At 47.8% G+C, this 19,861-nt stretch overlaps 1 long non-coding RNA gene across 1 annotated transcript; it reads right to left on the bottom strand.

Moving 5' to 3' along the window:
* Positions 1 to 2,864: 2,864 nt before the first annotated feature.
* LOC125942711 (uncharacterized) lies at positions 2,865 to 4,185 on the bottom strand. The gene is made up of 2 exons (XR_007465315.1): positions 4,008 to 4,185; positions 2,865 to 2,998 (listed from the first exon to the last, which is right to left on the bottom strand). It is a non-coding gene; the product is annotated as an uncharacterized LOC125942711 (long non-coding RNA).
* Positions 4,186 to 19,861: the final 15,676 nt, after the last annotated feature.

Genomic DNA, 19,861 nt, shown 5'->3' with positions numbered 1-19,861 from the left:
GCAAGGAGGGCATCGAGGCATCCTAGACTGTGCCTGTGCGTGCCCGCTCTCCCACTGCGGCGCATGCGCGCAGCCCTGCCGGCCTCTGCCGCCTGTGCCACTGACTCTCTCTGGGCTCTCACCCGCCTCTCCTCTAATGGCACGTACACACTAGCGGCAAAACTAAAGCTCCTTGATGTTAGACAGTAGCGACACTCTCCCCCCCCGCGCGCGCTTTCCTCCTCAATTCTCCTCGGATTTCTCCCCCTCACCGGGCCGGCGCGGCGCTGAACCCTCCAGTGGCTCGCTGCAACCGCATTAGAATCAATGCGCGCGCTTGTTTATTCGGCCCTTTGAAGCGTTGTATGGGAATTTATCCCTTGTGAAACTGTCATGACGAAAGTACGTTTCCGATAGAACGTCGTGCCATTTTTTTAGGACGCTTCGATAAATACAAGCGGAAGCGCTCCGAAAAAATGAGTACCAAGCAGTGGCTGAGCTGTTTACCTCTACGTCGCCACTTGGGTTGTCCGTAACGCCGAGGTGTGTTGGGTGCATACAATATAAGCAGCGTAGAGTATAAACGAGAATTCGGTTCACAATCTTCGCTCTTAAAAGGCTCAGAGAAGGTAACCAAGAAGAAATGTGATAGTTTACTTAAAGTGAATTCGCCAAAATGAGTGGGCCAAAAGCCTTTGTACCAGTGCCAGTGTGCGAAGTACGTGCTGTGTTTGCGAAACAGTCAACATAGAACTTTACACACGCGCCTGTATTCCGTCACTATGAAACGACGAGAAATTCCATTCCATCACCTCTGGGAGTAACCTAAGTCTCTCTCTCTCAAAAAAAAAAAAGAAAAGGCTGATTGCTTACACGGAAACTGCTGAGACTGGCACTTGATAATCAACTTACAGTCTTCAAGACGTCAAGTTTATCAGAATTGAGGGAGATTATGAGAAGCGCGTGGCTTGTACTTAATGAGCATGCGCGAATAATACATAATACCACTTATCTACCTATATATTGTGGTTCATGCCTTCGCAACATAAAGCACATAAAGAAAAATAATGCTCGCAGTATTGAAACTTTGCAAAGATACAATAAGCACGCAATAAGAGTAAAATAGTTCCTTGGCTTCACAAGTATCAGGCGCAAGGATCACACGCACACACACACGCGCGCACACACATACATGCACACACATACACGCACACACGCACGCACATACACAAACACGCACACACACACGCACACAACTACAAAATATGAGTTACAGGCATTAACTCACAAATTACATACATTTGAAAACTGACGCACGCGCGAAAACACAAAAAGCTTTGTCACGGCTCGAAGAGACAGCGAAAAATTTCAGCCGACTCACTTTAAAAAAAGTATATGCACAGTTATCGGTGCTCTGTATTAAACTGAACGAAGAGTCCGGCTATGCGAAGAGCATTAAAATCTCCATGCAACTTCATCCACAAATATGAGGAAAGCTGCAACATTCACCTCGCAAAGAACGGCGCGCTTAGAAGGGGCGAAATCCCTTCTCCCGATGTTATGGAGCCACTGCTTCCGACGCACGACATTCCGTTCCCCTCGGGGGATATAAAATAAGGCTTGCCCTTTCTCTAGCCTGATGCTGCATTGAAACGCGCAGCAGCAAGGCATTTTCACGGAGAACGAATCTCAGATTCCTACGAAAGGATGGAAAAACTTGGGAAACACACGTTCGGAGCGGCAGGGCGACCACCACTTGGACTGCTCATGGCGAGCGGGAGAAACTAAAGGCGCGCGAAAGCAAGTTTCGCGCCGTTTTCGTGACGTCAGGGTCACCTGACGGGGTAGTCTCGAGCGCCGCAGCCATTCAGCGTGGTAAGTGGTTCTTGAGGGAAAGGGAAAGGTTGGCGCTATCTTCTGCAGCCCTTGAGGGAGCACGGCTCAGCGCCAAATGCCATTCAGCGTGGCGGATGCGCTGCCTCCGCGAAAGAGGGGGAGAAAAAGAGGAGGTTGACCGCGCCGGCGAGGGTGTTGCGGCGTAGATCAAAGCGTGTCGCTACTTTCTAACATCAAGGGGTTTTAGGCAAAACGCGCGCGGCGCGCCGCCGGCGGCAAAACGCAGCAGCGGCAGGGCGGCCACACCAATCGGCGGCGCGCCGCTGCGGCAATCACGTGACAGACTAGACTCTCTCCCCCCTTCTCGAACTATCCGTCAGCTCGGTCCGGGAGCTGATGCGTGCAGATGATAGTGCGAAACTAGTTTCCTGCTAACAGCGGACGCGAGTATGAAACGAGCGGTCGGGCGGGTCCGCATGTCACCAGTTTCCCGCGCGCACGTCACGGAAGCGGGCCGCTCTCATTGGTCTCCTTCATCCGCGGCACGCGGTGTGAGTGATTATAAAATAGAAGGAGAAGAGAAAAGTACAGCACCGTAACTGCCTCTCGTGAGAGGGCACCTCAACAGCGCTGTACGGGGGAGGGGGTAAGGACAAAACAGAGTAGTGAAGAGAGGAGAGAGAAAGAGAAAAAAAAAAAAAAAAGGAAAGCGCAGCCGAACACAGCCGAGCGGTAAGTCATAGAGAAAGGAATTCAACAAGAGGGGACACTCCCATAGAGCCCAGCGGCCGAATTGACTGCAGCGTGCCAAGCGGTCGGTGTCGATCACTTGCATCACTTCCGGTTTCGGTTTTGGGCGCGCGTATTTTGAACGCAAGCTAGCACGCCGGCTGCGCAACTCCCCCCCCCCCCCCCCCCCCTTTTTTTTCTTTTTTTTTTTTTTGCTCTTCGTGCAGAATCGGTTTATTTAGTAAAAATGATTGCGAACGATCTCGTAAAGTCCCATCGAATCTGTGCCACGTGCAATTTCACAAAGTAGACGGAAGACCTTTTGTGCAATGAGGAAATATTTATTTTGCTCTATATAAAAGTTCGTTCCGCGCTTTTTGTGCGTTCATCCAACGTTGTGACCCCAGCAGGTAAGGCAGTAGTTGCTGTATGAAGCTCCAGCGGACGGTACCAGCTGAAAAAAAAGTAAATCACAAGCATGTTACATTTCCAAGCACGTAACAGCATGTTACAAGCATGAGTCATTTTGGTATTTAGACAGGAATACTGTGAGGCGAAACGTGCGATAGCGGTGAATGGGCGGCATTACAAACAAATGCAATTCGCTTTTACATACATGGCGTAGAAAATACCCGACTCATCCCAAACATATATGAAAACATCTGATTTCCAAGCGTTCCCCAATTTCCGGGCATTATTTCCTGCACTTAGGCAGCACAAATACCCGAGCGACGTCGCGTTTCCAAATTTGGCCTCGGGCGACGCGACGGTACGCGACATACACAGAGACGGACGCAACAGGCACTCAAGACAAATGCGTGGGTGCAATGCCTTTTTTCAGTCCTTTATAGAAGACGTAATTTTCGAATTACAAGTTTCTGATATGTTCGTCGTTCGCGCGTTCTGCCGGCGCCAGCAGCACACCCCATGTTATCACTCTTGGCAATCGCCCATCGCGTTTTCAACAGGCGTGAGTATCGAAAGAAAGTACATGTTGTTGCGGAGCCACAAAAAACGTCACAGACTTGTCCCTCTCAGATTCATTACACGCCAAACTAACTTTATCACCACGGCCGAGCTGCTTATCGCTAACTGCGTCACAGCGCGCTGTGCGGCCAGCGTGCCTCAAAAGTACCCCAGAAAGTAATGAAATTACTTTTCAGTAATGTCTGGCGTCAGAGAAAGTGGCACAAACTTCTCCTAGCAAGATGCACTAGACTACACACCACGGCTGAGTTCTCGCTAACTTCGACATGGCGCCCATGTGCGGCCAGTGTGGCTCAAAAACCGAAATAAGTTACAATAGTCCCCTAGGAAGCGTCGGAAACATGTCTCAGCACGATTCATTAACTCAAATTAACTGCGCCAGGATGGCCGAACTGTTTTTCGCTAACTGCGTCTTAAGTCTCGGTCCCGTGCCGTAAGCCTAATTGCGCCGTAGACTGTGAAACAAGATTTCTCACCTTGCCATAGTCCAATAGTGCAGTGGTGTCTTGTCCCAGTGCAGAAGGAACGCAAGAATACGCCGAGAGCCCAATAAACCAGGTTACATTTAAAAAAGAAAAAAAGAATGAGACAGACGGGTCGCCGCGCGCGAGCGCTCAAACGCGCGCGCAGCCATCCTCGCTGGCTTCGGGGGAGTGTCTGGCGGATGACGCATGTATCTGGCGCCACAGAACACCCATACAAACACCCATACCTGTGGCTAGGTAAGGCAAGGAAAATAAGTCGCAAAGCTTAAGTTAATTTATACGCAAAACGTTTTAGTTTCAGCGGCAAAGAATTAAAAAAATAAATGAATGCCTGTTAACTTAAGTTCACTTTCTTTTTCTTTCGATGCTCGCGGCAGCTAACGTTCGGTGTCAAAAGTATAGCGTGACGTATGGTGACGTGCTTCCTGTTGCCAGTTTTTGCCGAGTGTCCCCTCTTGTTGAATTTCTTTCTCTATGGGTAAGTCATGAAGAGGCGCGGTTTAGAGCCGCTGACACAGGTTTGTATCCTCCAGATAATCCAGGAGGGCCGCGTAGGCTCGCTTGGCGATGGAGGGATGCGTCAAACCGCAAAAAATCGGTCCAGGAGGGATCCCTGCCGCGGCAAGAAAAACCTGTTTCGCGGCTGCTTTCGCGGCACGCGTCTTGCCGCCGGCGGCGCGCCGCGCGCGTTTTGCCGCTAGTGTGTACGTGGCATAACAGTGTCGACAACGGCGTTTAGCCGTTCCGTCATGTAGCAAGCGTTTTGACAGAGGTTGTGTGCTGCCACACAAACAACGCGCACAACTGTTGTCGACGGCAGTGGCGTTTTGCCCGCGTTCGCACCGAACGCGCGCGCGTTAGTGACATGTTTATGAAAAACGTGCCAACCTTTGCCGCACACCCTATGGAGGTGTACCGTAGCGACCATAAGGCCATGATCCGTGTGGTCACCAAATAAATGAAAACCACCGGATCAAATATATTTCTCATTCTTTAATAGTTCAAATAACCAATTACGCCATCACATCTTAATAGTCATAATTGGAAATACATAATTCCCACCATAGTACAGCTTCGCTGGTCTTCCATCTCCACCCCAGTAGAAGGACTGACAGTTTTTTTCGCTTTCATGTTCTGCTTCAATCCTTGCATCCTGAGGCTAATGAGGCAATAGCTCGCTCTTCCTTGGCGACGTTGGTGTTGTTTTCACGGCTTGCCGGTGCATGGTATCCTGTACACAACCAAGAAGCAAATCTACCAGATGTCACGTTTTATTGACGACGAAGAGCCAAACACTGCCAAAATGTGACTTAAGAATCCAACTGTTTATTGGGCGAATTTATGCCCAGAAAGAAAATGAACTCTGAAATCGCATTTCTGGTAGTGTTTGGTTCTTAGCCGTCACTACAAGGTGACATCTGGTGGAGGTGCTTCGTCGTTCTGTACCACGGGCAAGCCATGAGGACCACACCAACGTCGCCACACAACAGCGAGCTATATATAGGTGCTAGAACGTAAAGCTATTATAAACTGCTTCTATTACGTTTCTGCAATCAGCCCTCCACGAGTGGTAGAGCGCCCGCCTCGGCTGCGGGAGGCTATAGGTTCGATTCCCACCGCCGCCGGGCACCCACTGGTTCAAATGGGTACAAGTGTGCCCCGGCCTGGCGTTCGGCTTTCTTCAGGGGTGATGCGCTTGGGAAAGGAGCCTGCGCCCTGAATTCCCGTCGAAACCAACGTGAGCACGTTGGTTTCGAGCCACCCCGATTTCGACTGTTTGCCACGCGACGTCATGAAAACTGCGAAAGCTACCCATCTGATATGTCGCATACACGATGATTATGCATGATTAGACCGAACAAAAGAAAACGAATTATTTCCGATTCTACACCTTTCTCGCAATTAGCGTTCCGCTATTGGTCAAACTTTAAGCGACAGGGAGGGAGCGGTGTGGATCAGAGATCAATCTGGGACAGCCGATATTCTAATGGACATTAAGAGAAAAAAAATGAAGCTGGGCAGGCCATGTGATGCGTAGGATGGATAACTGGTGGACCCTTAGGGTTACAGAATGGGTACCTATAGGGAAGGTGAGCGCAGTCGAGGACGGCAGAAAACTAGGTGGGATTATGATTTTAAGAAATTCGCAGGCGCAAGTTGAAATCAGCAATTTTCTTTTTTTTTTTTGTGTGTGTGGCAGTATAGGCTGTCGAGCCCTTTCGGCACGTATACGTCGCTCTTCCAACTTTTTTTAGCTGAGGATCCGCTTTAGCGGCATTTTTAACCTTCAATTGCATGCCGCCGCGATTAAGCAGCCACCGCAAACTAAGCGAGGGGAAGCGGACCAATCGCAGACGCCGGCTCCTCCCTCCTTATCCGGTTATCTACTTTCCCTGTGCTAGAGCTCGGCCCTACCGAAACCCTCTCCCCTTCTACTTCGCCCTACCTCTTGTCAGCCAACTAGGCAAGACAAACCTGTAAAGATAGGCAATGCTATTCGCTTTGAAAGCAAACAAAAGTGGCTTCCTATAAACAAGGAGAGCGTTTGAATGGGTGTTACAGAAAACGCTGCGGGTCACCGCCCGATGCTTGCGTCGGCGCTTACGTAAATTTGACGTCAGGAGATGGGAATAAAAAGAGATTAAAGTTTTACGTTATATGGCCCCTAGCCTCAGGCTATAAGGATTGAAAGCAGAACATGAAATAAAAAAAAGAAGGGTGCAAATGTAACAGTGTAAGTAATAATTTAAGTTTCACATTTCATCAGCGCGCATTTCTGGAACGACTTGAGGTGCACTACATGAGCAATTATTCAAGTCGTGCGCGGCGCCGCTGTGCACCGTCAGGCACGACTTCCTAGTCCAGGGCGCCATGGAGTCAGACTATCTTGTACAGCCCGAAATAGCGAGGTGGTAGTTTTTTCGCTAAGTCCACGCCGGCGTATTGGTGGTCCAAGCCCAAACACGCATTCGCCAGTCTGGTATTCCTTGCAGCGTCGTCGAAGATTGCATGGTCGTGCCCTTAGCTAGTTCTTGATGCGCAGGCGGGTGAGCTGCTGGGCTTCTTCGGTGCGCTAGTTGTTGCCTTCGTCATTAACATTTGCTCACAATATAATCGAAAGCTACAAGAATGACTGCAAGCCAAAAGAACTGAGAATAATCGGGTAGGCTATAAATCAGGGAAGCAGCCGCAGGGAGTAAGTGAAACGCCTTGTTTGTGCTTCAGAGGGTGTATGGGCACTCTAGGGCACAGATGGCACATGACGAGGGCACATGACACTCTAGGGCACAGAGGGCACATGACGCAACCAAATACACAAGTTAAATTTATCCCCGCATTATAAAGCTTACATGCCTTAACTTATGTTACAGCTAGTGGGCGTCCTACGGTCTAATTTTGCAATCGTGCTCGATCACTACCCATTCGCAGTGGCCGTGTTTGTTTCGCAGAGGGAGTTTGAACACTATAGGGTAAAAAAATGACCCCCTTACTGGTGGCGCCTGAGAACTGCCCTGCGCCGCTCGATCCCGCCTTACTCGTGGATGGTTGCGGCTTCTGCGCATGACTCGATCTTCTGCATTTGCGGACCCTGTGGAGACGGACATGTTCCGCCGTGGTCAAAGGGGTTGGACATCCCTCTGTACTACTGCCCGATTCGCTTCACCCCATTTCTCGATGATACGTGTTGAACGCGAGCGCGTCATAGCCAAGCAAGCGTGAAACTTCTGCAAAAGATTGCACACTTGTAGGACTTATAACCACTGAAGAACACAGATTTAAGTTTGATGGATTATACCTGCTGTGGCTGAGTGAGCTCTCTCAAACACGACCACTCCCGCTCGGATCGACAAATGTCATCATCATCATCATCATCATCATCATCATCATCATCATCATCATCATCATCATCATCATCATCATCATCATCATCATCATCGGAGTCATGAGGGAGGTAGTGGCCGAATACTGCACCAGGGAGGCCAATTCCTGTTCTGGTGAGGGAGTGACTTTGATGAAGCTTAGTGGGCCTGCCTAGTTTGGTTGCACCTGAACTAGTATAGCCCCACTAGCTCTCGGCAATATATATATTTTTTGCCGGTGTTAGGCACCACTCCATGCCTGAAGATGTAGTGGACTGGAGTAGGATTCGAACTTACGACCTTCAGATTTGAATGTATGTACAAATGTACTGCCCAGCTATTCCTCTCTGAACGCCGAGCTAGAGGCTAAATTTATCCCCGATTGCGTCATGCGTGGCTCGACAACGGCACCATCTGTGCAGGTACAGTCTGTTTCCCACTTAGGCGAAAACTCGGAGCGCCTTGCAAGGTGCTCCGAGTTTTCCCCTAACTGTGAAACAGACTGTACATTTATACATGATCAAGTAATGACTTCTTCCTTCTACACAACGATACCAAAGTAAGGCGCGTAGGTAGTACGGTTCCAAGGATACAAGCGATAATAGTATAACATGTTTTCGTTAGATGCGGTTTTATCAAGCGAGCCCTCCGACCTAATAGACGTTTCACGTCAAAAAAAAAAAAAAAAAAAAGCAAGGCGTGACGAACCCTATCTGGAGACTATACATGATTTGCAGTAGGCGTCCACGACGAAGAGACGACAGTGGCAACAAGGAAATATTCCACAAACAATTCAGAACTACCAGTCTTGCTTTGGTAAAATTAAATAAGCAAGCATCAACGAGTGGAAAGAAGGCTGGCTCATTGCAGGGGCCTTAAGGTGTCATAACATTCGGATATGCCTTTAGGAATGTTCTAGTTAGCAGAGGTTAGCATGCCGGTGGTACGCAGTCAGCTGACGCGCAAAGCCGGCGCGACCAGTTTTTGGTAACGCGAGGGTCAAAATAAATACCAAGGCAACGATTATCCGAATTATGTAACCATTTAACGAAGCAATAGAGGTTTATTTCATTAAGTTGTTGCTTCGCGCGGACCAATAGTTAAATTAAAGCAAGATATGTTTGCAAAGGTGAAAACAAAATAAGAGGATATTGAATTCTCTGCTATGGGCATTCGCCACAGCTTAAGCTAGGTTAAGCAGCAAGAATGTCCAGCTACTACAACGCTCTGCTAAGCACCCCGTTGCAGGGTGCATCAAGAATGCAACATATTAAATCCGTGAACTTCGCGGTGTACGTGTGTTTTGCTTTTGTTACATCAACCACATCTGAACATTCGTTGAATGGCAATTCCCGCTCTAAAAGAGGGAGTGCTGGTTGCTCCTTTTGCAGTAATAACTGCTTGGCACAGTTTCACACCAGTTTCGTCAGTTTTCGTAGTCAGTGGAGTACGTTAACTCTGAGTGGGCATAAATGAGGAGCAAACGCAAGTGAGAAGGAGGACGCTGTAGGCGGATCTAGCCTTGCAAGGCATGCCGGCAACTGCTCCGCCCGAACGCTTGCTTTCAGAAAAGTTTGTCACTCTTCAGAAGCGCAGCACGAGACTGGTGAACAAGAACAGCGAAGCGGAACAGGACACAAGTCCACAGCCCGTGATCCAGCCCGCGCGTGGTGCTGCACCGGGCTGTCCACCACCCCGACACATAACCTTGAAGTGAACCTGCCAATCGTAACCAATCAGATAAGTCTACATCACCTAAAAACTTCAGGAGGACTCAGGACACTTCATTTATGAATGTCCGGGGCCCACGAGGAAATACCATGTCACTCACGCCAGCATGTGGAGAGCCTAGACCCTGGAGGGCGTCAAACAAGACGTTGAGCTCTAAAGCAAGTCCGCAGCACTGGAACAAATATAGTGCTCGATATCATCTAAAGTCCTACAAATCACACATAACGCAGACACGACGAGTCCGATCTTGTAGAGCCAAGTCGTAGTACGCGCTGACCCCGTGCGGAGGCGATACAGCAGGGACGCCTCTGACCTGATCAGCCCCTTTGTCACACAGCTCTGGTGAGATGGCAACCATAAAGAGTGGAAATGACTGGCCACGGCTTGTTTTTTTTCTTTTTGTAGCCATTTGGAGCCATTTTTGCCGTCCTGAGAAGGCGTTTTGAACAAGTCTATCAGCCGCCTCATTTCCCGCTACGCCTACATGCGGCGGAAGCCATTGAAACTTTATGGTATATCCAAGGCTGCGCAGTTCTTTAAGAAGGCGTAAAAAACTTTATGTGCACTCCTCCAACACAAAGCCTTGCTGCAACAACTGCAGAGCGGGCTTGCTGTCCGACATAACTACAACTTGCTAAGCCCAAAGATTTGTTTCCTTAAGGCTGCTTCCTTAAGGTTCCTCGCATACTGTTGACGAGATGACGCAGTCAAGTCGGGCATCTCTGAACACCTTGAGGGACGGAATCACAAACGCTGCTGTCCTTGCTCCGCGTTCCATATCCACCGAACTGATGGTGAAAATTCTCAGGCGTTGGTCATACGTAAGCTCCAAGTGTTCCATTACCAACGAACGTGTTTCCGCTGCAGGTATAGAGCACTTGTTGCGTAACCAGGAAATTGTCAGCTGGTAGTCCAGTTTTTCATATGACCATGGTGGCTCAAGTCTCTGCCTTCGTTTGGGTAGCTTCAAGCCAAAAAGACGGAGCATGAGGCTCCGTACTTCGCCCAAGCCGATAAGTGCTCGACCACACTCGATTCACTTAGTCGGCATAACTGCGCAAGAAGTCAATGAGAAACGAGAAGACGAAGCGGTGGCAGCCGGCACTCATGGAACACCTTCACACTCGCTGCTGCTTGTGTCACTCCCAGGGCGAATCTGAGGCCTTGACTATGAAGTGTCTCCAGCCGTTCGTACTGAGATTTACATGGCCAGATCAGTGACAGTTGGAAGAGCACGGGGTTGAAAATCAATGCTGTTTGTAACTTTGTCACGGGTAATGCATGACTTCCCCAGCTTGTACATGCCAACCTTCTGAGGACGTTTACACGTGATATAAATGCTGTAACCGTAGTGTGAATGGCACGACGCCATTTCATCCTGGAATCTAGCGTGACGAATTGTCGTATTTCCGATATACATGCTCATGAGTGTTGTCCACCACCGCAAGCCAGGAAAGAGCATAAACCGAGTCTTTTCCGCTGACATTTTAAATCCTATCGAGGCGAGGTAAGTGTGTGCAGATCGAACTGCCCTTTAGGCTATTGTGGCCAGCCGTTTATGCTGATAACCTGAAAACCACATGAAGACGTCGTCGGCGTATATCGATACTCGGACTGTTTTGCTCATTCTTCAAAGCACCGGGTAAACCAATCATGGCCACGTTAAATAACATTGTGGACAGGACGCTATCCTGTGGCACGCTTCTAGTGATTCGCTTCGCGTAATTAAGCACTGCCCCCAATTTCGCTTGCTTTGACCAGCCACTGTGGAACGTCTGAACAAAGCGAAGAAGGTGCCGTTACACCCATTGCCACAAAACGATAAATTATTCAACATTGGAGCACACAGTCGTACGCTTTGGAAACGTATACAAATATGGCCAGTTTTGAAAAGTCACATCTGCGTTCACTGTAAAATAATTTACACCCCTAAGAATGAAAAAGGGTGTAAATGTGTCTATAACTCACACCCTTAGGGTGTGATTTATATAAGTAACACCCTAAGGGTGTGAGTTATAGACACATTTACACCTTTTTTATTTTTAGGGGTGTAAATTATTTTACAGTGTTGGCGTTCTATGTGGCTTGCCAAATCTATTACGTTATCTTGAGCACTCAAGCGTTGTCGAAAGCCAGTCATTCATGTTGGAAGAGCCTTGTGATTCTCTAGCCAACATGTCAGCCGAATACAGGCAAGCTTCTCCATCAGCTTTGCAAAGCATGGAGTCAGGGGTACAGGTAGATATGATGTAAGATCTGTCATGTCTTTAGCAGGCGTCATCATCGGTACAATCCAAGCCACCTTCCATGATGGAGGTGGCTCTCCACAAATTATGCACGGAGCTAGAGTACGATCACACAATTCTTCCAATAATTTTCAATCGGCATTTTTTTTTGTGGAGAGGCAGTACACAGCCGCAATGCGGACTTTTCGTTTAACACTCTGTATCCTGACCGAAAAAACTTCTATAACATCAGAGCACAAGTCGTTGACATTAACTGTGACGTGTGGTATCTCTCTGGGAATATACAATGCGACACTTTCGTTTGGGAAGGACGTTATAGTTGGATATTTGTGGGTGACGTATCCACTGATTGATCTTTTTCTGGGTAACCCGGCCTCAGATGAAGTCAAAACCAGGATGTGACATTTTCTCAAAAACAAGTTGAGTACAGCCATGGGAGGAACGATGCCAGCATAGTTGCATTGTATTATAAAGGACACTTTTCGGCGGCTTAGCGTACACTGAGGTTTTGCCATTGGTGTCTTACTGCGGGGGGTTGTTCAAAGAACTACCATGCAGGCGCGATTCGAGCGCCAACACGGCCTGCAGCATGGTCTTCGCGGAACTTGGTGGCATTGCCGCACGATGGGAACGTATATAGAGCAGTGAAGAGAACGCGGATGATCTGCGTAGTGTATTGGACATGTGCCTCTGGCTTCTGAAAGCATTCTTGTCTCATTGCTCCAGCGTATGAAGTTTGTCTAGAAATGTCGGGCGTAGTCTTAGGTAACCTTGCGTTGCCTGGTTGATGTGGAGAACACTTTTCCGGCTGAACTTACACTTGCCGGCGTAGTATTTACTTCGTCTCTCGTTAGAAGGGCCAGGTACGTCGCTAGGGCGCTCGCACGCCTGGGCCATGATCGAGACCCCGGTGTCAGAGCCATCTTGTCGCGTATTCTCTGTGCGAGCCCCTCGAAGACCTCGTGTTCTCCCGGTAAGGGCAATACCTCTTTGAAGACGTGGGTGTCTTTGCGAGAATACTGGGAAATTAGAAAAATACAGCGAAAAACTAGAAGAGCAAAGCCGGAACTAACTAAACTGTAAAACGCCGTCGTCTTCTTCCTCCGTAAGTAACGTGAATGCTCCATAGTGTAGCACGAGAATTCTAAAATACTAAGTTAAATATGAGAGAAGCAATTACTTCCGCATGAAGGAGTTGTTAGCGCTCTCTCTCTATACAGGGTGTTTCATTTTAGCTGCACCAAATTTTTAAAAATTGCCTGTGGCAGATAGCACAATTATAATCCTTGATCTAAACTACTCGATGAGGCGGCCATTACTCCCACGAGAAATCAAAACGCCTATTTGAATAATTAACATATTTACGCTAATTAACTTTTTGATTAATTATTTTACGGCACATCTTTCAATCTACGAATTATAGCCGCTGAGTTCGCAAGGCGTATCCACTTGGAACGAATTCTCAGGACTGAACCAGTTTCCAGATATTAATTTTCAAAGTGTCCGACGAAATGCAAGGGCGTTCCAGTTAACTTTGTGCTTCGATGCATAAAACAGCGTTTTCCTCAAAAAGTTAACTGGAACGCCCATACATTTCGTCGGACACGTTAAAAAAAATGTCACAGTTTCGCCCTAAGGGCGAAGCAATGAATGCGATAGCAACAAAGCAATGTCATACGACGTAAGGTGAGCGGCTTTGGTAGCAATATGAATTGTAGTAAACATGACCTGATTAAGTAAGCAGGTGTGCTGCGGCGTAAGTAGACCGACATGAAGAGAGACTCGATGACCACGAGGAGGCGCGTGTGAAACGGTGGTGTTGATGAGAAGCGCTTCCCGTGGGCAGCGCGTGCGAAGGGACACACCTGTAGCGCTGCACTGCCGATCCGGGCAGCATTGCATGTGTAGCGTGCGTTGGAAAATGTGGCCCGACTATTACTAACTGAATGAACAAGCGTGGTGTGAGCGCGCACAAACAAACATGAATAGATCACACTGAATGACTGCAGACAACGACCGTCAAAACTCTGGCAGCAAGCGGATACGCCGCAGCGGCGAAGGTACGTGCGGTCTATCGCTTCAACGGAAACTGAGCGGCGAATACACGGGCATAAAGGTCAGAGCCGTGTGGAGATAAGAGACGGTGCGAGCGAGCGACGAGCGCGGTTGTTGGCAGAGTAGAAATGCGCCCCCCCCCCCCCCCCCCCCCCCCCCCACGCTCCCTCCGGCGCTCGCTTCCCGCTTCCTTGCTTGCGCGTGGAAGATTGAGTGCGTTCGCTCTCCGTGACAGCGTGCGTCCCCGCACGCTTCCGCTCGGGCATACAGCGCGCGGCAGAGATTTTATCTATACGGAACCTCACGGCGACGGCGACGACGACGGCGACGGCGACGCCGACGGCAGAAATACGGTGGAAGTGTCCATATAATTGCTATCGCAATAAAATTAATATCTCTAAACTGTTTCAGTCCTGAGAATTCATTCCAAGTGGATACGCCTTGCGAACTCAGTGGCTATAATTCGTTGATTGAAAGATGTGCCGTAAAATCATTAATTAAAAAGTTAACTAGCGTAATTAAGTTAATTATTCAATTATAGGCGTTTTTATTTCTCGTGAAGTAATGACCGCCTCATTGAGTAGTTTAGATCAATGATTATAATTGTGCTATCTGCCACAGGCAATTTTAAAAAATTTGGTGCAGCTAAAATGAAACACCCTGTATATATATTTTTTTGTGTGTAAGCGATATACAGTATAAGATAAAAAATCAAGCTTCCAAAAATTGTAAAGAGTAGATAAGCTAGAGATCGCTTTTTTCAGAGGAAACAGAAAGTGAAGAAGAGAGAGAGAGAGAGCAAGTGATAGAGGTGCTGGACAAGTATAGAATGACAAGGTAGAGTGCTGGACAGTGCCCGATACAGTACAATGCTCTTCGAAATAGTGAACGCTTGAGTGAATGAACGACGAAAAAGCCCTGAAGATGAATCAATGACGTCTTGTAAAGAAAGCCATGGTTTCGCCACAGTGTAAGGAAAGAAAGAAAAAATACCACCTTTGCCTTTCTCAAAAGAAAAGAAGAGGACAAAAAACATATTCTTGTCTTTGACGGGGTCTTGAAGAACTCCTCCGAGTTTATACGCGCAAAAACTACAGACATGGCGCGGTGAGTAATCCTGCACCGAGTTACTTCTGACGGGTGGCGGAGCGTAATATGCTCAGACTGGCATTTATATTTTTTTTCCCTCCTGCCTCCCACTCCGCTCCCTTTGCTTCCGGCCCGCGCGGCGCACGCACACTTTGTGACTCGTTCGAAGATTGATGAACGTGTTACGGGCGCGCTGTTGAAGAAAAGCGTCAGCTGAGAAACGGCAGAGAGCCGCCGGCGCAAAGTACTCGCGCCGCCGAAAAAGAAAGCGGTGGGTAAGTGGCGGGGAGTGGGCGGAAGGGGGGGGGGGGGGGGCGACAAGTCAAAAACGAGACAAAACGCACGCGAGGCTTGCGCGCACTCTCCGCGCAGTAAACGAGCGCGCAGGGCCCCGAGAAAAGCGCCTGGGACAGAAATGCGAACAAATTTTTGTTCCTGCGCGCGCTGGAAGACGAAGTGATCCTCGTCTCCTCTTCTCCGTTTCGCCCCGGCCACAAAAGAAAAGCCCTCTTTTGCGGCGTAGGCGGCGGCGGCGGCGACAGCAACGATTTTCTCATTTCTTCGCATCGGGGTTCATAAATCTTGGAGAGAGAAACCGCAAACGCTCCAGTTGGCCGCTGTCGTACATTTAACAATGGCTTCCGCCCTGACGAACGACTTTGGTCTGCCGCGCCGTCGTACGCCGCTGCTGCCGAGGCCACCCCTCCTCCGCTAAGCGCCGGTCGCCATCTCTCCCGTTCGGACTCGCTTTATGTATGCGGCCATTTGAAAAGCGAGCGCTTCGGTAGAAGGCGAGCGCCTCATTCTTTTCCTTTCTTTTATTCCTTTTCGTTTCTCTGATTGTAAGGAAGCAGACGCATTACATGCAGACGTGTTCGCGTACACAGTACGCGAACACCAAGCAGAAAGACATTGTGGGCACTACACTGCGTGGCCGGCCCCGGCATTATATTATTGCTCGGGCGCCTCGGGCTTGGAGGAAGAAGCTCTTCATGATGCATGCGAGTATGCAAATGGCTCCGCTTGATGCATAAAGACTGCATGACCGCAACGCATTCGATCTATTCGCAGCGGAGCGTTAGCGGCAAAAACGAACAGCGCTGGAGCGAGCGCCTAAGCTGCGTTTGGGCATAGCTATAGAAGTTTGTGTTCGGGTGACCGCAGAATGGGGGGGGGGGGGGTCCCGTGTTGTATGTTCGTGATTTCCAGACTAATGCCCGCCAACAACATTGCTTAGTATATATATATATATATATATATATATATATATATATATTGCAGTGATCCTGGATGAACAGATAACGAAGGCGACAAAGAGGGATAAAAGGAGAACGAAGTCATGGAGGACCGTAATGGAAGCTAATTAGTGGAATTAAAGTCTTGAATGAAGGCTTTTACCGTGTGTTGGAACTTTACGTATGTATATATACAGACACATTATTTTTCGCCTATGCTGTATCTCTCATGTGTTATATACAACCATTTCGTCAGTACTTCAAGAAATGCCCAACAGATGCCGCTGCGGTCGTGGATAGAGGAGCGTGAGTCTCTAAAGCCAGCTGTTCCCCAAGGCTATATCGCAAGTGCTTCTCACAGGAGTGACCAAAACGGAGTGGCCAAGCTGTGCAAATCATTACAAATCAAGCAAATCATTGCTGTTAAGATATAAAAACAGAGAATGTGGAACCAAACATACAAACAGGTAAGAAATTGTGCAGATCCTACACTCTCTGTCAAATCCCGCTTTTAAGTGTCGCCTATCCAGGAGAAAAGTTCAAAATAAAGACGCATACTATGCGGCTCGAGTATATGCGGTTCACTGTATAATGGTACCCTAGTTACGCGCCCCGAAATTATGCACGCCGTTTTGTTAGCCAGTCTTCTTATGTGATTCAAAAGTTAAAAAAAAAAAAAAAAAACGACGCTTACGAAGCGGTCTGCCGAGTAAATGGGGCATTTTTAAGTGGTACAGAAGTTTAAAATAATGACGCTTTACTGCGCGACCCAATATATGCGGCCCTTTTATTTTAAAAAAATCTGTGCAACAATGCTTCTTTTTTTTTAAAAATTCTACACAGTAGAATCGCGCCATGACGAGCACGCAAGGTTTCGTAAATCTGCACATTGTGGTATTTCCCAGAACATAGGCACAACAGGATTTGAACCCAGTAACACCGCGTGGCGGACGAGCACTCTAACGACTACACCCCAAACGCGTATTGTTTTCTTTTTCTTACATAGCATTTATTGCAGCGAGTTAACGTCGCAAGTACACCAAAACCTGCACTTGCGAGACAATGATTTTAGATGTTTATGTATCTACAATTTGTCCTTTAAATTTGTAGTGAGCGTGGATACTTGCCATATGAACTAGACACATTTTTTTCCCGTTGGAAGTGGAAGGTGAAGGTGTCTACGTATACTTCTACGTCTACGTATGCAGTTGCGTGTCCAGTGTATACAGGGTGTTTCTACGAAGACTTTAAGCAATATTTAAAAGTCACCATTGTGAAATAAAAGGACGGTTTCAGCGGAGACTTGACGTCAGTGGTGGTGACCACGGGGCGACGGGTGATACGGGGTAATTGGTCGTTAATTAACAAAAATTCATGAATTAACTTTTAAACATTTAGTTTCAGCGGGCTCGTCGTAACTTGGAAATTGAAGCGAGCTCTCCGTACAAGCCATATGAACTTTTGGATCTGGAAAAAATGCGATTACCCGCAGAACCGTGGCACGGCGAATTTCGGCTATCACAACGCGCGAAACCGAAATTGGGAGAATGCAGCGAGCAGAAAACCGCGCACCTCGAGGCGATTTTATGCTTACGTCACACAGCAGCGGGCAGCCAGTGCGCTGCGGTTCCGGGCTCCTCGCTGTCGCGGGCGACGTAAGCAGAACGTCGCCTCGAGGGGCGCGGCTATCGGCAAGTTTTCTCCTAGTATGACACCCCATTCAGAGGAACAGATACGCTTATGTTGTTTCGAACACGAGAGCTCAGCGCTTCGAAGTGTCATGACTTCTCTCTTTTTGAGTTCATTCTTTGCTGTTCAATATAGTTCTATAGCTTGTTACCTAGCTAGCTGTGTTGCTCCCTCACCTCGGTTTAACACCCTTTCCTCGGCCGCTGCCCACACGTCCATGAACGTAATATTTACTGGTTAGTTACGTGACACATTTGCACATTTTCTTCATTGTGAGCCAACGTTTTTCGAAAGTTGCCAACATTTTTTCCATGTTTTTCCAACGTCCTCTCATGAGAATGCGCAAGACGAGTTTGTTGTCAAATGGAGGCGACCGCCGAAATCTCCCGCACGGTTAGCGAGCATATTTTCTCGAAGTTCTTACCGAAGATCTGAGCGCGGCTAATGACAGTCGGCATTCTCTCTTAAATGGAACATTATCTGCTGTTACATGATCTACCGTTTCTTATTCTGACGGGTGCAAAGTCAAATCAAGATACGCGTTTTGCAAGGCCCCCATCAGCGGTGCGTACTGCTCCACGTCGAACTTTAACACTAACTCAAAGTTACGCGCATATTGAACATTGGTGCAAACTCACTATGTCGTTGTCATGATGACGGTAATGAAGTACGGGTGTCTAATTTGAAATGCGGTGGTGAAATACTTCAAGAAGTGCGTTCTTTCAACTTTCTGGCATTTTTGCGTGTTGAAGTATCTTGATACTATAACGCTACATTTACTGATGCTTAAAAACGAAAACTAAGTAGCACGATGTATTGTTTATAAGCGTTGTTACGTCGGTAGAACGCAGACAAATTATTCAATGCATAATATGCAGATAACGCACTGAAGCTTGGTGTGGTACAATTGAGAGCATGTACAAACGAACACCTAGAAAAATAACACGCTGACCCGCGCGTTATGATTGGACCATAAAGCAGCGCATCGTACCGAATGTAAAGGCGGCATGGAAAAACCACCCATTTCGCAACGTACCTGCATTGATCTGATGCAAGTCCGGCAAGCCCCATTGACTGTTGCGGAATAGCGATATATTTGGTTAGAACGTCGGGAAATGTTACTAGGTGTTTCTAAGAGGAAATTTTAAAGGGGAGGGAGGGGGCGATGTCTGCGGGCGGGAGATAATAAGGCCTCTATAGAGGAGCCATAATGAGGAATTAAATAATGTATCAAAATATCGTGAGATACAAATGGCAAGTATCGTATCGGATACAATTAGTTTGCTAGTATCTTCTATCTGTATCATGATGCATTTGCAAGCATCTTTGCCCAGCCCTGCTACTCCCATATTTTAAAGCAAAGCAATCTTAGCCTACACTACCGGGTTTGGCGTGGCTTCTGGCTGCTGCTGGGTCGGTCGGTATCTCGAGGACGTATATATATATATATATATATATATATATATATATATATGCAGCCGGTCGTATAATGCACCGAGCACAGTCCTCTCGCTCGAGCTCCTGCTGCGCGCTTGATGCTGCCGATGCTGCTGACTCTGCGCCGACGTTCGTCATCTTCCTTATAAGGGGCCCTTGTAAGGAAGATGACGAACGTCGGCGCAGAGTCAGCAGCATTGGCAGCATCAAGCGCGCAGCAGGAGCTCGAGCGAGAGGACTGTGCTCGGTGCATCCTACGACCGGCTGTCGCTACGAACCTCAATAAATATCTCCTTTATTTATATATATATATATATATATATATATATATATATATATATATATATATATATATATGAAGTTTATATGTGCGGTGAATACTAGTGCCAGCAAACGAGCTGATATCACCCGTGTATGCTGAGTGAGTGAGTGAAATAACTATGCTGACCGACAAAACAGGACGGGGACGTGAATCTCCGCGGGTCTGCGTAATAAATAATAAT

This window comes from Dermacentor silvarum, chromosome 1, assembly GCF_013339745.2.
Source record: "Dermacentor silvarum isolate Dsil-2018 chromosome 1, BIME_Dsil_1.4, whole genome shotgun sequence".
Taxonomy (NCBI): domain Eukaryota; kingdom Metazoa; phylum Arthropoda; class Arachnida; order Ixodida; family Ixodidae; genus Dermacentor; species Dermacentor silvarum.
The sequence above is the reverse complement of the archived record's forward strand: the minus strand, read 5'-3'. Positions and strand labels throughout refer to the sequence as shown.